The 19,255-nt window shown below is 27.3% G+C and overlaps 1 long non-coding RNA gene across 1 annotated transcript in view; it reads left to right on the top strand.

Annotated features, from left to right (window-relative positions):
* The window catches only part of LOC129958054 (uncharacterized), a 38,411-nt gene extending 31,691 nt beyond the window's left edge, over positions 1 to 6,720 (top strand). The window contains exons 7-9 of the long non-coding RNA XR_008783119.1: positions 2,346 to 2,422; positions 5,551 to 5,597; positions 6,584 to 6,720. This is a non-coding gene — a long non-coding RNA (uncharacterized LOC129958054). The remainder of the gene's footprint in view (positions 1 to 2,345; positions 2,423 to 5,550; positions 5,598 to 6,583) is intronic.
* The last annotated feature ends 12,535 nt before the right edge of the window (positions 6,721 to 19,255 follow it).

The raw sequence follows: 19,255 nt of genomic DNA on the forward strand, positions 1-19,255 counted from the left end.
ATACAGTTACAGCGTTACCTTCCTCATTACTCTCATAAGAGCATCCATGTTTTAGATTTAATCTTCCAAGATGACCTCCATAATCAAGATTTGCATTTCCATTTGTGAGTACTTTCCTTTTTGCTTGTTTAATATTTTTGAGCATTTTATTTTCAACGGATATTTTGATATCAATTGGTGGGCAACCACTGAGATTTTGGAGTGCTTCATTAAAAGCTGATTTATATGGTTTTATTATAGCAAGTTATGGTAAACTTTGAATTTCGAAGATTTTGATCCTTCGTGTTATTTGCCTGTTATTCCATATTTATGAATCATGCATTATCATTCTTTCCAAAACGTTTTTGTTAATTTCCTTTATATCTGTTGAATTGAACCCTGTCTTTAGTAATCCTTCTCAGTTTCCCGTTAATTTTACCAATTTTCTCTTGTATGTGATAAAAATGGAGAATAAAAGATAAACTAACGATAAAAGTAATTCCAAGGTGCTTAAGTTTTTTTTAATAATTATTTCTAGGGTTATACAATTCAATATTCGGGAGATAAATTATATCTTTAAAAAAAATGTACTGCGATGTTCCTTTCTTGATTTTAAGTTTTAAAAAATTGGCCCAGTCTTCTAATTTTTCTTATTCTTCCATGACTTTTCTTGTGCAAAGTGAGAGGTGATAGTTGATTTCATTAAAATGACAATATCATCTGCAAACGCTGACATTTAATAGTCTTCGTCCGGATCAAACGCATTTAAGAACTGATTGGCAATGAGTAACCACAACGGCGGACCAGCGCTTGTCTCCTTTAAAACGCCTTGGTTATATAATTTGGTTCATATCCTTATAATTTAATTTAATATGTATACACCACTTACACAAAGTCCTATTTTCTTACTAAGCATTTTTCTAGATTTGGCCATCTTAATAAATACCTTACCATCCTCATTCTGATGCTTTTCTTTGTGTATGAATTACTTGCGTATCCCCGAACTTTATCCATACCACTAAGAAATCCACTTAATTTCTGAGAGTCTTTCAAGAACTCTTTCAAGAAAAACAACCTCTGATTTCTCGAGGTCTTGCTTCATGAGCTGTATTCAGTTCAAGTATTAACTTCACTTTAATTTTGCTTGTTTTAAATTCTTGGTCTTTCCATCTGCATATCCGTTGAATCTTTGACTGGAAGAATGTGTCGTATAATTCAGAATCTAAAATATAGATCGTCCACCTCATAACCTATTTCCTGTAGTTTAGCTGCTGCAAATTTTACTCGACATAGGAAGATAGCCATTTCTTCTGGTTAATAATTCGTTCTGAAGAATTCATCTAATAATTGAATTACCCTCGCTCTTGTTATGGGTTCGAAATGGTCTTTAAACATTTACCACGTTACCGTCTCATCAGTCGTGTTCACGATCAGACTTATAAGTTCAGGACTAACATTCGTATAAATGAGAGTATCTTCGGTCTTTGCTTAATTGAAATCCTATTTTTGCATGTAGGTTGTCCCCACATCCGGCTGTGCTCTTTCCGTCTTTTTGATACACTGCCGGCCTCCATTATGCATCAGTATGCATATATCAGTATCTCCATTATGCATCAGACTTACATATCAGTTGTTAGACGTAAATGCTGGAATTGGGTTTCAAACTTCCAAATCTAGTGCAACTTTGATAGACGTTATACAAAAAGCTTTTCAATACTGGATTGGGCTTGAACTTGCGTATGACCTTTTTGATATCAAAATAACTTTTTATTGAAAATTAAAAAAAAATGATCGCAGTGTGTTTAATATCCTGACCTGAAATCGGATCAAAGGAAAGATGAAATTTGCAAATAACTGAAATTTATACTAAACCGGTTTGAATCAATTAGTTGGAGGTCACGGACAAAAATCGGATAATAGAAACATCGGTCTAAAAAACAATCATTTTGAATTTCAAAAATTAATGGCTAACATTTTTTAGCTTGGATTTTTATTTTAACAAGGATATTTAAGATTTCTCTAAAATTTGTGTCCCTCATATTCATAAATAAGTAACTATTTATCCGATCTACATGGTTGGTCAAAACCATGGTCATTTTTAATACTATTATAATTAATGTATAATATGTATATGTAATAAACAAAATTGTGTGTTTGTACAATACGTTATCAAATAAATGCATTTATCTAAAAAAAAATATATTCAAATTATCAATACACTTTTTTTCCTGTACGTGAGCAAGCTACAAATCTAAGTTCATTTTTTTTTCTAGTGCTCAGTTGTCTTATATTTAAACTTTAGTTTGGAATTTTTTACTAAGTAGAAATTTCTTTGATTAAGTACAACTTTAATCTTTCTTCCATAGATACTGACAGAAATGTTGGGCGATGAAATGTTTTTAAGAATGCCTTGAAATCCAAACCGTGTGGCCAAAAGAAATCAGTGAGTAATTATTTCAGTAATTTATCAGATTTGCTGAATCTATTCTTTAATCGGAAGATTTAAAAGTATTTCTGATCTCTTCTTTCTTCTTCTTCTTGAATTTGTTTTTCATTGTGGTCAATTACTTTATTCTTACGAGTTCTGTGCTAAAAAATTTCACACAATAATAAGGTGTGAATTACATCCAAAGTGTGTGTATTTTACCGACACTTACCCTTTAAAATTATGCCTAAATAAAATTCCGAAAGAACAGACTATCTAATGTTACATTTGAGATGACCTCAAACCGCAAGCTATTGAGACTGCCCGAAGCTCCCGAAAATTGAGCATATTGGTGAAATACAACCAGGAAAACTGTATACAGCAATAATCTGCAAGTTAATAAATGTTCTTTAATGCGACTAACCTGAATTCCCAAACATCCAGATGTTACAGTTCTTAAGGTAACAGAAGAAATTCCAGTATAGAAGAGAGAAAGCATCCTAATTTTGAATAAAATGCTTAATGCTACGAAAAATATATCGGCATTAACTAACCAACTAAAGAAAATAAAGCCCTTATGGGCAAAATATTTATCTTAAGCCAAAGTCCAATTTCAAAATTAAGTGGCCATTTGGTATACAACTAGGACAAACATTCTTACGTCACGTTTGAAAATATTCCCCACCCCACTTGATGATCGTATAGCTGACTAACAAAAAAATGAATTCGTCTCAAACTATTATGTAAATAATGTAAATAAAAAATTATTCTGCTTTATGTAAATTCACCAATTATTTTAAGTCCTCTCAGCGAATTTTGACACGCCATTGTTTTTCAAAAATAATTTAATAACTTTAAATATCGCATATTCGATACAATAGTAGGTGCAACTTATAGTTCTCAAGACACTAATCTTTCCTTCTATCAAATAGTTGGAAATTAAAATCTTTTGAGTCGTGCGTGCCACTAGGACACACCTGTATAAAAAGTTATGTTTAAAAATTGCTATTTTTAAAAAAATTGGAAATATCTGTTTATTTTCATGTAGTGGATATTTAATACCTACCTTTTTCGATACATTTGAAATATTTTATTCTGCTTTATACTTCATGCATTAAAACGGAAAACCCAAATGATTTCTAGTTTTTACATTTTTATCATCTGATTTAAATTATTTTTTTTCGAATAAATATTGGAGAAAAATATATTCTACCAAAGAAAAATCTTTACGCAATATTTAAATATTTGGTGCCTTCATTTTTGTCACCAAAACAATTTAACAATTTATCTCAGTTATGGAAAATTAAGTAATCATCAAAATATTTTTCTGTAATATCTGACAATGTTTTCTGATAGGATTATTTATAGTGCATATTTTGTTTTTAGATTATTTAGAAGTATATTTTAGAAAGTCTTTTAAGACTGCAACATTTAGGCTAACTAATACTTTAACAAAGATAATTGTAGTACTTGTGCATTTATTTCACTCAATTACATCATATAGTTTTACGCAGTTTCATCTTAAATTAAATTGGCGTAATTGCTTAATTCATTAAAAAATGTATAGAAAAGTTAAAAACAGTTTTCTCAAATGCATAGCAATTCCTCTAGTTATCTGGAGGACGTCAGATCAGCTATCAGGTTAGAAGAAGTTCATTTTAAAAACATTATAATAGTGCGATCTATTTATTGTACAAACTATTACAAAATTGTACTGGAAATTATGCTATTTATAATATATAATGAATGGAAAAACGGAGAAGCATCCTAACTTTTACCTCACGCCAATGTCACTAACATCGATATGCAACGACTCGAATTCCACTTCACACTCCTCATTCGCTTTTCTGAAAACGTCGACCAGTGCAGGGGCTTGATTGATGAAGTATCGGATTATAGAGACAACTGTATTCATGTATTATTTTAATTTCTTTGATATTTTATTTCAAAAGTTTGAAATAAATATCTTATGAATTCCTGAATTCGATTTCTTTAATGTTGCGTAGCTTTTATATTAAACGCATAATAAAGTAGAATAATAATTATATTTTACATTTTAGTATTATTAAGAATTAAAATCACAAATATTTTGACTCGCTGACTTTAATATTTAATTTCCTCCTTTTAGAAGCAAGGGTGTTTCTGTTCTTTTATATAATGTTTTTCACCTATAGATGAATTTTCACACCTTAATCTTGTCTGAATGTTACAATTCGTATTACACATATTTTAAGTAAAATTTCTATTTGTGAAATTCTTGTTTTATTGATAAATTTTTAAATATTTATTTCGCCATTTAACAAGCACCACCGCCTATCTCAATTTTCCAAATTTTACAATAGGTTAAAAAAAAAAAAAAAAAGAATTTTTTGCAACTAGTGAGGAAAGTTCTTTTTTTTTTTTTTTTTTTTTTTTTTTTCCCCTCTCGCATCGTGTATAAACATGAGGTTGCACGTTTATGCCGAATGTGAAAAAAAGTCTGAAATATTCATTACTTTTTTCAGATAATTTAGTTTCTTCTTCCTCTTACAGGCATTTTGAAAATTGAGATAGATGATTTACATAATTAAGGGACAATTTTTAATTATTAATTTTTATGAATAACAGTTCGGAGAGACCAAATATTTAATTTACTATTTAAATGTTGTAATATTCTATATCAATTGTTTCAATTTCCATAGTTTATAACTTCATTATAACGATAATATTGTTTGGTGATATTTTATAATTTTAAGCAGTTCAGTTGTTTAGTTTTGTTCTACATAGAAAGTTGCATTTGTTAAAGTAGAAAAAGCAAATACTTTTAACTGTAGACTGATTCATAAAAATGTGACATACGAATTGATTGAATATAATTATTTAATTGACATATTAAGAAATAGTTCTTAGTAAGTGTTTCGAAGTGTATTTTTCTCTTTTATTTATGCTTTTGAAGATATATTTGCATTTATATTCTTTCACAATAAATTTCTTGTTTGTCACTGATTTAGAACTTATTTAGTATGATTTTATGTAAGAAATTTGGATTTTGCATTTTTAGGTTAAGTTGTAAATTGTTTTTAAGTTTGCTTGTTAAACTAATTAAAACTTTTCTTATTTCTTTCTATTTTTGGTATGCCAAATAATATTTCTTCATATTATTACAGAAAATTCTTCCTGCTTTGTCTGTTATACGAAAGGCACAGAATTACAGGTTTGTAAATTATTAAATGCATGTTTTAACTTTTTTCAACATTATTCTCCCTACTTTTCTAAAGATCCACTGAAAGATAACTTTAAAATGTGCTTGTTCAGTAGGTGTAACAGAAAGCATGCTGCAAATGATAATGATATTATACTAAGCATAATAAATGAAGTTTGTGGAAGTTTAGAGAAATTTCAAATGAATTTTTTTTTTTTCTTTTCTGTTTTAAAATGGCTGTATTACTTTTTAACAAAGAATCAGTTGGAAACTTGTATTTTATTACAGTAATTTTGTTTTTTATGTGTGTTGCATCAATTTGAAACATTTTCCACATACAGATTTATTAAGGATATTAAAATACTTGTTTTATTTAAATAAAATATTTTTGAATTTCATTCATTTTATACTATTCCGTTACTATAAAATCACATGACACATTATGTTTAAATTCGCTTATAACTTTTTTTTAAATATTGCTATGTAATGTATATAAGATTATTTGATAATCTAAATTTCAAGAAATTTCTATCAAAGTGGCACTTAGTGACTTTGTGATGGACTATTCTAAACTTTAATATAAAATTCGTGAGTTTTGATTTTTAGTTTTATGAAATTCGAAAGCTTCTTTTGAATAAGCCGTTTTTGTGCAAAGCTACATTATTATGTGTTTTGCTGGAAAAGAGACATGGATTTTTTTTTTATTTATTTTTTGTATTAAAGTCTACAATCTTAAATACCAGATTATATGACTCATAATATAACAATTGCCTGTTCTCTCATTTTACACCATGCTATTATATAATGAGAGTTTTCTTGTATTAGTAATATCCAATCTAATCTAAGTATATTTTGTTTCTTTTTTTGAATTTTCCATGCTTATTAAGAAACTTTGTTAAGAGGGAAGAACGAAGGAATAGTGCGAACATATGTATTATTTTTAAAGTATATTTAACGTGTATTAATTTTTTTTTATTAAACTATATTTTCTTTTTCAGGACAGCTGTGCCAATCTACTCCATCTGTCGAATTTGAAATCCAAATTTTTAGTTTCTGAATTCGTCACTTTTCATAAGTGGTATCAGTTTACCTTCTTTTGTAATGGCTTTAAATAAAAAAGCATTTACTTGTAAAAATTCGTCCAAATTTCATTTAATCACATTATCATATACTTGTAACTAAATAGCCACGCTGTGTTATTTGAATACCTGAAGTTTCGTTTCATTGGTAAAGATTTTTGTGTGCAACATAAGAATCTTAAATCATATGAAGCTAACGTATGTCTATGTTATGCTGCTGTTTAAGATCTGAATTACCAATCGATGAGATGAACATTTGGGGGCACACAACTTTGAGGTTATTATTCTGAGCATATTATTATTAATATCATGCTAAGGTTTTGATTTTCTGCTTATTATTTAAAAGAATTATTTTTAGTTTGTAAATCTTCATAATATCTGATTACTTGTAGTCTGCTTGTCCATTTAGTTAATATATTAATCAATGTTTGAAAAAGTTCATTTTTCATGTAAATATTCAACAAATATTGTTGTTACCCATGTTATTGGCATTTCAATGACAGATTTATGTTAAAGTTAATATAATTTTCGTAAAATTCGGTCATTCACTGTGTTAATTAATGCTACAAAATTTTAAAATGTTGTAGTTAATGAATATTTTTTAAAATACCGAATTAAACGTTAGATCAATTATATTTTCATCATATAAACATACATTCGATTAGATAACTGACTAATGCTGTTACAAACAGCAAACCTTTTAGTTTATTAATATATACATTTTTGTAATTTTTATACTAATTTTCGCATTTTAAATTATTCTTTGTGTAATTAGAAAAGAACATTTGTGTTGCACCTTTATCTTGATTAATTTTACATTCTTTTTAAATCAATGATTACTTTTGTATTTTAAACAATGATTAATTTTATTAATTGCAAGAAGTAAAAAGATTATACTTCTGGAAGAGGTCGTCTCACTGAAGCAAAGGGTCACATATGTGAATTTTCTGAAACACTGCAAAAAGAAATTATATTTTGATTAAAAAAATTCCCTTTCAATAAAGTGGTTTTATGTCATTATTATGGCCTAACTCATGTTCATTTCTTTTTTGTAACAAAAAATTACAAAAATTCTATTCCCTTAGTGTTTTATACACTAAAGATTGAAATATTCAGATAATCCTAATTTCGAGATCTACACGTTTACTTTCCGTAACATATGTGTTTTTCAGGGGGTTTTTTTCTCCCCTGAAAAAACCATTATTACTAAATACTTTTAGATATATTTGAATATGGCTTTTTAGTTTTTATATTTATGCATTTGAATAATAAAAATTTAATGAAGACAAATTTTAATCGGACATTTTTATTAGTGTGCTAAATGTATATTTTAATTATTTTTACTTTTAAATCCTACATTAATTATTCATTTTCTGCAATATTATGATTTTTTTTTTAAGTTTACTACCAGGTTGCACACTCGTATGAAATAAAATTTAATTGCGTAAAATGAGTAACTTAAAATTAAGCACTGAAAATATTAAAATATTATTCTGCCATCAAGAATATGTAATTGTTCAAAATTTCAAAACTCAGCACATCAGAAATTTTTGTGTAGTAATCTGTTACAAAATTTCATCCTTACTGATATGAAACAAGTTGAACAAAAATCTATAAAAACTAATCCAATACTTGGATTGCACTTTGTGTTTTCACATGGAAATTAAAATGCTCTTAATGATAAGTGGAACTTTAATTTAACTACTGTGTTGTATTTGATTACACTATAAATTATTAGACTATTTAACAAATTTCGATTAAATTTAATTTGTTTTATTCAAATTTAATAAATTTCAATTAACAAACAATTACAAACAAACAAAACAATTACAAAATTTTTAATTTTTTTATTACGTTTTTATGAAAGAGCCATTATATTTAGTGAATGAATGTATTCACACAGAGATTGGCTATTTACATTTTACAACTTCTTTCAGCAAATGATTGATACATTATGGAAAAGAATGTAATATATTTCAACAGCAATTAATAATAAATTGTTAAAAATCAATATTAAAGTTGTTATGATTTTGAACATTTGAATAAAGATTTCTCTATGCATCATTTTCTGAGAATTTTTTTTTCTTGGTGGAGGAGGCGACTATAAGGTAATCAGGAACACTTATTTTGTATTCTAACTAAGGTAAGAGATTATATTTCAAATGATCAGAAATTACTCCTTATTGCCACAGAATTTATGTTGGTATCCATTCCTACTTACTCCAAAGCACTTTTTTTTTTACTGTTATTCAATAAAAATATATTCTATTTCATATATAAACTACTATAATTAATTAATGCCTTCAACCGAATAATTTATGATCATTCTATCCTCAATTTTGTTGGGAAAAAATAATCGGAAATAAATGACTGATTATTATAAGAAACGAAAAGAAAATATCTGAGATTTAGAAACGCTCTTTATTATGAGTAAAGACTAGTTTAACTTAGTAGTTGAAAATTCATTAATCCCTGCCGGAAATTTTATGTAACGAATAGTATAATATGTAGGTCCAATTCTTAGAATGAAATATGTCTTCGCACGTACGCATGCATACACACAACAGATAAATTGATGAGTAAAATCTCTATTAAAATGCTGAAATAAATTACTTTTATTTTGAAGTGATTTGTTGAATTTCAGTTAAAAATATAATAATTGAACGAAAGTATCCAGGTACTTTCAAAATTATACTTGATACAATGCACTTGAATTTTGAACTCATATTTTGCAATGAATATTCGTTTGCGAGAAAATTTTGGGGGGTGAGCAGAAATTGGTGGAGATAGAAAAGATTTAGATACATCCCCGTTTCACAGAAAGTTGCAGCAATAATCTGCAACTTTCTCCAAAGTTTTTGTTTGCTGTGTGCAATATTTATACGAATTTTAATAAAAAATAGCACTATATTCGGGAAAGTATAAGGGGTTTGTGAAAAAAAAAAAGTCCTAGATTTCCTTGCATGTTTTTTGCTTATAACATATATTGTTTTCAACCAAATCATACGAAACTTACAGAATATGTTCTATCAATATATTATAATCAAAAGTTAATATCCCTGAAAATATGAGTATTTGTACTTAATAAATTTTAAAAGCTCCTATGAAAAGCATAATATATTTTTAAATTCTTAATTTTAAAATCTGTAATCAACGTCTAATTGATAAAAATTTCCATTGGATATAGTTAAGATTCTGGCATTGCAGCAAGTTGAATTTTAGCTGCTCTCCATAAGGAGTTAAGTGATAAGGGGTTTTTCACACATTGATATTTTGTATACTTGAATCATTGAATAGCTGAATTACAATATATGTACTTGACATGCTCTATTTAATTAACATCGTCCCCATATCTTTAGATAATGGGAAATGGAGTCACATTTATGATGTTTTGTTGATTAGATGAGAATAAAAGAATGTATAACATTTCTATATTTCATTTATTATGCGAATGAAGGAATTTTTAATATGAAATGGCCCTCATCTTGTGTGCAGTGATATCTGATACTGTTAGGTAGACTATCCGTTAATTTCTGAAAGGATTGCACGTCATTCTTGTTAAAGAAAATTGGTAATCTATGTCATTAATGTGAACCGTTATAATGTAGCTCGAATTTTGCGTTTCAGTTGTTTTCACAAATATTTATGGTATTCAATTCATATTAGTTACCTCCACTTCGCATTAATTTGTGGCGTATTTGCATATAAAATATGCAAAATATAAGGTTAGCAAGCTGCAAGAATATGCAAAATATAAGGTTATCTGGATGTCTTTTAATTATATAGAGTATGTCGAGTTATATAATATTACAATTCTATAAAAAATGGGAATGAAGTTATAAAATGCTTTATTATTTATGATGTCTAATTTATTGAGATATAAATTAGATAATTTATACATATAAAAGGGAAATTGGCTCATTTCTGACCTTTATGCAATTGAATTCAAGTATTTGATGATTCGATATCAGTTTGTGGAAAATCCCTCTTCATTTAGAGCATCTTTTTTAAAGAGCAAATGAAATTCAATTATTGCAGTGCAAAAGCCCATCTGAACCATAATTGCCTTTAGCTTAATTTTGATATAAATTGTCTTATATCTCTGATTTTGAAATTATGAAATAAAAGACATGCTATGTTTGCACATATATAGTTAGAAATTATTGACTACACATACTCACATTCCCTGGAATATTTAAAGCAAAGTATTGACAATCTATTGTCACTTACTCTATAAGTTTCGTATGATTGAATTGAAAATAATTCATGTTATGAGAAAAAAAGATACAGGAAAATCTGGAATTTTTTTCATAAGCCCTTTATATTTTTCCGGAATACAGAGATAGTCAAAAATTTATACAAGTATTCCGCATAACAACCAAAAGCTTTGAATAAAGTTGCATATTATTAATAGTTCTTTATGAAATGGGGCGAGTTGACATTTTTTGTTTCTTCACCAATTTTTGATCGTCTTCTAAATTTCCTAGTTACCGAATCATGTCCATAAAATGTGAATTTATGTATATTTTCGGATTATCTAAATTTAAGAGCAGTTTGTCTAATTTTTATGCAAAAATACGAAAAAGAAAAAAAAAATGTAAGTTTGGAAGTACCAGGATACTTTTGATCGGATAATGTACTTTTCTGCTTGAAATTTCCTATTAGATACAAATAATTTCTTCTACTGTCATTAAGTGTCATAAAATCCTACAAAATTATCTTTATTTGAAACAACAGTCTTGTACCATATAGTAAGCAAATTTGAATTTTTTTTTATTAGTCGCTTAAAGGAAAATAATTTTCGCAAGGATTATTTCCAATATACCTAATTGATACTTTCCTCTACTAAAATGCTACTCGATATAGTTACAGGAAGTTTTTTTAAGAAGAAACTCATTTTTTCTAAGAATTTTTTTATTGAAGCCATAGAAAAGTCTTCTCAATCTCTCTCCTTTCTTCTTTTACACCGACAGGAAAGAATTTCTTCTACAAGAAGTCTTTTATTGTCATCGAAGCTACTAAATTAGATGACATGAAACGTAAATAATGCGTAAGAAAGTACAATCCTGAGTTCCTTTCCCCGAAATAATTTCTTCCACTTCACAGAATGTTATTCCAAATATGTACATAATATCATAGTGATCTCTTAGATAATCGGATTTATTCTATCGCCTTTCAGGAGTCATACAATCTTCTCTATAAATATCATAAAATTCCTAACATTTTGATGCTTGTTTGCGGATACTCAAGAAGTCATATCGATGTAACCAATCAGCCGCCTATCAAGATGTATTCAGAACATTGATTATACTAAATTTATGTTATGGCATTCCTAGTAACCGGATTCTCGACTGCTCAAAAGATGGGGAAGCTATTACAGTTAATTGTATCTCTTTATCCAAATATAACTTCATGATTTTAACCGGAATTCAAACTCAAAATCTAAAATCCTGAACTCTATATTTTGGTTTAAATAATGATAAATTAATTACGATTAACATGATTTAATTTATTTGTCAATAAATTATTGTAAATGCGTTTATAATATATATTAAGATTGCAAGTCAAATTGATATGAAAAAGAAAGCAGCGAAAAAATGTTGACTTGTGTATTTTTAGTTCAATTTGTTTTTCTTATAAAAATGAAAATTGGACCTAAAATGCAGAAATAGGCAAATATTTCCTTCTCGGTCCCCTCTTCTATAAGTATAAATTTAAGCATAAAACAATTTTCTTTTTAGGACGTGCAATAAATTGAATTATTTTTAGTTTATAACACAGAATTTTTATTCCTAGGTTTGATTTCTGAATGGTTTCTTAAAATCTTACCTTCTCAATTTTCAAGCTTCTTTTTAAACATATATAATTAAAAATGAATATAATTTCCGTTTTATTAATTTTTGCACCTCTAACCATTTGATATAACTGAATCACCCGAAAAATTTCTGATTGAATTCAAATTAAATTAAAAGAAGTATATCATATTTTTGATAGTCTCCTCATTACTCTGTAGAATATGCTAACTATAGGAATTTTATAGTTTCGCTTGAACTGAAACTTTTAAAGTTGTCTATTGAAACATTTCAAAACATTGTTTATAAAAGCAAATGTTATTTATTTTATTCCATCGTAAGAGACAGATTTGAAAAATTGTGTTTACATTATTATGTCAATCAACTTTCTGCAAACTTTAAGTTATAATAGGATATATTCTTATGGTGGTAAGTGGATGATATTGTTGTGAAAATTTGAAAATATTGTACGCCAAGAGAATAAAAATATAATCTCAACTGCACAGGATAATTTATCGAAATTTAAATTTTTTTATTTTGAATATGTCAGTTGTTTCAGAATTCTAATTCTCAAGCACCAATAAGTGTATTTGGCCTTACCAAGGACATTTAATTTCTTCTATTCTGCTACATGTTAACTAACGTTTCTCTGTAATAGAGAAAAAAAAAATATAATACATCGTTTGAATCACAGACGATAAATAGACATCATGGCAATTATAGTCATTATTATTTACGGGTAAATCAGTTTGTCACATTTTCCAAAATCGGCTATAGTGTGAAGAAAAAGCAAAATTACTCAAGTGGTTTCCATATAAAAGTGCGAAATAAATTTATGCTTACATCCTGATATAAACATGCTTATGAGAGTATGGATTTATTATAATCATTTTAATTCTTTATCAAACAGTCTAACAGCATATTTTTATAAAATGTTGCCAAAACAAACAGGCTAAATAAAAAAAAACATCATTCTAATCTACTCGGTTATATGATCTGTGATTTTAAACTTAAATTAAAGATCTAAACAAAAATCGTTCTGGAATATATCAATCATTCAAAATAAAACTCTGCTCTGTAATTCAATAAAATCTTAAATTTTGAAATTGGAATAATTTCAGAGTAATAACTTATAACTGAAATCTGACAGACTCACAATTATATTAAAACCTAAGATGCAGTCATTTAATTTCTTGCGTTTGAATCATGTGACTAATAAGATAAAACTGTTACATTGTTAACAGACAGGTTCATATAACAGGCTTTAGTAAAAAAACCAGCGCTATAAATAACACGTTTTGAATCTACGTGTTTCAAAAATATTTAAGTAATTAAAATGGAAAATGAAAACATAATTTTGATGTTTCGAACCTACGAGTTTCAAAAATATTTAAGTAATTAAAATGGAAAATGAAAACATAATTTTGAATTTTCGAGCCTACGAGTTTCAAAAACATTTAAGTATTTAAAATGGAAAATGAAGACATAATTTTAAGTTATAGAAATCCAATAAAAAAATAGTATAATATACTTCCTGCATATTGTGAGGTCTGTCTTGATCTACCATCAGAAAACATGGATAGAAGGTTGCAAAATCTACACAAGTTTGCACAATGAATGCTCAAACTCAGGAGGGAAATTTGCTCAATTTTTGATAATTAAAAAATACCAGTTTTGAGTTAAATTAATTTATTAAGAGTTATAGTTTTAACCCTTTAGACCTCCCTCCAGAAAACATACAAAACAGCTTGTTAATTAATTAGCATGGTGTCTTATATTTTCTAAGAGTAAAAATATATTAAATTTTTATCAGGATTGTCATCTTTCTTCGAAGTTAAATTCATTTTGCCCAAGATGATACTTTTTACATCATTTTATAAAATAGCAAAATAATATTGATTATATTAAAAAAAAAATTTGTCCAATTAAGGACAATATAAGAAAAGACTATTCTAATAATATATGTAAAGAAAAATAATATATGTTAACTTGAACTATAATTTTACATATATATTTAATTTATGTAAGGAAAAACAATCTTATCTCAAAAACTGAATTGAATGGGAATGGTCAATTGTTAACACCATCATCTTATTCCGGTCTCCTCTACTTAATTCTGAAACTCAAAATAAAAATTTTGTAAGAACAAGAATTTTATTTAATACTTTTAAAGAATACTTTAATCAATATACACAGAACATAAAGTTTTTAAAAAATAAAAACGCCTATCTCACACAAAAAAAAATTAGGATGACTTGCTTTTAGAACACCCTGAATTTCATCACGCCAAGCTATCAGCTATATATTAATAAAGATTAAATCACTCAAATGTTCGAATAATATTGTTGTTTTATTTTTTCTTCCGTAATCTGAAAACATATCTGACTTAGAGACATTCGTTGAAAATTACATATTTTGATATTTTCCTTAAATATGAGAATAATAACTCTAATTCCTTTTCTTCCTATTTTTATTTGTGTGATTGCATACCTATACTTATTTATCTCATAGCAAGTTATATATTTCCGCTGACTTTGCAAAGCCGTTCCATTTATCCTTGTGTCATCCTTTAACTTCAAGCAATTGAGACGTAAATAACATTACTGTTTACTCTTATCTCTTAGAGCAAATTATGGAGACATAAATCAGGCATTTATCATCTCTAATTCTGGAATCGCATATAAATAATTGAGCAAGATCCTGTGCTTTATATTTACTTCGATTAAAAGCATTTGTTGATGATTTTGAGAATTTCAACTTGGGAGACTATTGGAATGAATGCACAACATAGCAATTTTCGGTAAGTAAATGCTCAGCGTTTTAGAATGCCCGTATTGCTAAGATGTCATAACTTCTGATTTTATGCATTCACCAGAATTTACAAGATTTTTTTTTTTTGTTTAGGATAATTATTAAAAATTCATGAAATCATTCATAAAGTTAACAACAGAAAATTTTTAATCAGACTTTATTATTGATATATCTTATGCCCGCATTTTTATCCCTGCATATTAAACGAAACTGAATATATAAAGACTTGAACCCCTTCGAACTCGGAGCCAGTGTACACGTAAAGAAGGAAGCCTTTCCATAAAAGTTATTATTCTTGCTTTAAAAATAAATATTGTTATTTATTTTCCTTCCATACTGACGGTATTAAATGATCAATGAAAATATTCTCCAGGCACTGACTGTATATCAAAATTTCTGATTAAAAAAAACTACTCGCATTTAATTCAATAATGCATAAAAGGAAGCAAGAATTTTAAAATGGAAATATTTTAAATTACTGATACACGAAAATATTCATTTCAGCCCATTCGACAAAACTCATTAAATGCGGTGAATTATTTATTTAGTACTACAGATAGCTAAAAATGAATTCGTGAGCAGTTGTATTCCGTTCCTACTTTTATTGGCTTATCTTTCAGTAGTCAGATATGTATAAGCGAAGTCTCGTCTTTTTAATATTCTAGATTACAGCGATTTTTAATTTTTTTTTCTATCTTTCCTTCACTTAAATGAAACAAAGCTATTCAGTGGTGACTTAGCCCAGGGGAAAACTTATTCTCACATTAAAAAATAAAAGAAAGAAATTTTGTGTGTGTTCCAAACCCTTTCCTCCCCTCTCCTTTTCCTATTGTGAGGCCGACAGAAACCCCTCTCCTCGACTATTTCGTTGCTATGGCAACCAGCTGCTACACTAGGACCCTCTCTCTTTTCCCTAGTTTAATTATTTCTGTATTCTATGTGCCAGAAAAGCTGAAACATTCAACTCACGTAGAGTTAAGGTTGTAATCAGCATTGAAATAGATGGCTTTCATTTCTGTGTACACTTTTTTTTCAAATCCTTGTGTCATCTTAAATAAGTTTTTCTCTCATCCTTTATAATTTTTATTTATTTACAAACCTCTTCTCATTTTTATGCTTCGGTTATTAAAATTTCTTGCAAAGAGACTAAGCTGGGAAATTCTATTCATCTTGATTTCGACCGCGTCTCTTGTGGTGGTGGAATACTTTAAATGCTTATGATTTAAAGACCCTGAAATATTTCTGCATTTCATACAATTGCTCGGGAGATGCGATCATGCAGTAAACTCGACTTTTATAAGCAATTCCATACTAAGAAATGAAATGGCAATCGGTATTAATATTTAGCCCTGAAGTATTATGTAGGAAATATTATTTAATATTTTCATTTCACAAACATAAACGTTCTATATAGAATTTACTATGCTCAGAAGCATTTTGAGTTAGATAAAATTTCTTTTAAAATGCAATTTTTGTGATTTAAATGTTACTGTATATGTAATTAAAAGATTAATTTTAAGAAGCAAAAGAATTTTTTTAAAAATCTTGATTGTATTAAAATCTTTCTTTTACTTCGAAAATGCAACTTGTCTCTCTTGGTTTTTTATTTAGATTTTAAAAAAGGGCAAAATATCTTTTAATTTTTGATTAGTCTATTATTCCACGCTGAGTACTTACATAGACTTCTTTTTCTAAACATTCTATTTTTTATGGATGTCAGGAATTATCAAATATATTTATTGCTTTTAAAAGGATTGATGGTAAATTTTCTTTAAAAAAGTGTAACATTTTTTATCGATATTTCTTTAGTAGTTTTAGGAGGGGGAAACTTCATAAAAATGACTGACGTATTGATTCTATATATTTTCATTTCTTTAGGGAAAATTTCGACAAATGCATAAAGTGTTTAAAATTTTTATAACCAGTCTCCATAATATTCGTATATTAAATTTAGAAAATAATACCTCACATCATTTCATTTCTAGTCTAAATATTCAGCATTTAATAGATATAATTATCATTTATAAATGGAATTAAACTTAACATTTTATATTAACACACACACACACACACACACACACACACACACACACACACACACACACACACACACACACATATATATATTATATCAACATATATATATTTTATGTTAACATAAACTTTTATATTAACATATATTTTAAAGGAATTCATTGTGACTATCCGTAGGATTCAAAGACCATTACAGCAGCTGTGTTATTTGTTCACATTTTCAAGGATTGACTATGGATTTGGCTTAAGGAGATGATATAAATAAAAAATTAAAGATTAACAGACCACATGATTAATAATTGAAGCCAAAAATGATTAATAATTCCTGGAAATTTTTATGTCGTCCTATTGTATGGTAGATTACTACTTATGCAATAACTATCTTAATCATGACAATAATATTATTAGTCATGACATATTAATATTATGATCATTACAATAATATACGCATAATACATATTAATAATCATGACAATAATATACGCAACTTTCTTTCGTAACTTTCAGATGTTTTATTCTGTTTTTTTTCCCACATTGTGTCAAAAATAAGCAGAATGAATAGGTTTTTATATGTTTAAATTTCTTTAATAAGATTAATTTTGTCAATTCTTTGTAATTCATTATATAACAAAACTAATGCTTAGAAATATTCACACAAAGATGTGTAATTGAGAATTTTATGCATTAATAAAACGTATTTCCAGGGGAAAAATCATAAATTCTTATAAAAATTCGTGTTTTAATTTGCTTTGTCGCTTGTGTTCCTTGTATGTTTTTGAATAATATATATAAGTATTTAAGAAATATTAATAAAAAGTAGTAAGGAAGAAATTTATCGGTGAACATTACAAGAAGAAAGCAAGAAAAATTTTTTGAGCAAGAAAAAAACCCCTTTCACCACATAAATTCTAGAAAAACGTAGATTTTGGTATATTTTTCATTTGATATTAACCGGAAAAATATCTTGCAGGAAGCATCTTGTCTTTATTTTCTGAAATTTCAAATAGCATCTATTTAGTATTAAATGCTTTTTTTAGAGAATACATTTAATTGTTTTCCATACAAACCCAATTATGGATAAATTTGTATACTTTTTCCATTTGATTGATTGCCATATAATAAGCATTTATCTACTAGATTATACGAATGCTGTCAAGTTTATTAAAATAATCGTTCATCCAACGAAGCTCTTACAATTAGTGCGTTTCAACATTTATTATGATTCTCTCAATAAGTAATGAATTGGCATACTATGTAAATAACGTAGTCTACACAAATTTCTATCTTTTTTACGTCCACCTTTTTGAACTGTATTTAACATCTTTGCTACAATGTGCCATTATTTTATTGCAGAAATATCCAGCTTTTTAAGTTTTTAGGGAAGTATGGCGCTGTGTATTTCTAAAAGTGATCGAGTGTCATCAATTTCAAAATCTTAGCTCATTTTTTTAGATAGTTTTGATAGTACTTTTATTTACAAAAAATACAAAATATTCAAATAATGGATAGACATACTAGGAGTAACAGATTAACACTCACTTATTCTCAAAATTTGTAGTGATCTGTAAGATATATATATAATTTTGTCATAAAAGATAATTCAAATGACTTTATTTTTGTTTTCAACAAGTTTTTACTCTTAGAGTTCTGTAAATTGAATAATGGTAGTGTATTTTAGATAAAACGGAATTTTAAAAGGTAAAAAGTATAATAATATAACAATATTGGACAATCTTTGCAGATTTTTAACAATAGAATTTCTTAAAAATATGTATAAAGTTTGTCTAAAATCTTTTAATTAATTCTTCATATTTTTATGAGTTTTGTATTTCATTCTTCGAAAATTGAAAACATCTCAGAAATACGAAAAATATTTCCGCAATAATTAGACAAATAAATAACATTTTTATGGGAGAACTTTTAATTAAAAAAAGTGCGTTCACTTTTTTCCAAA

This window comes from Argiope bruennichi, chromosome X1 (genome assembly GCF_947563725.1).
Source record: "Argiope bruennichi chromosome X1, qqArgBrue1.1, whole genome shotgun sequence".
Classification (NCBI taxonomy): domain Eukaryota; kingdom Metazoa; phylum Arthropoda; class Arachnida; order Araneae; family Araneidae; genus Argiope; species Argiope bruennichi.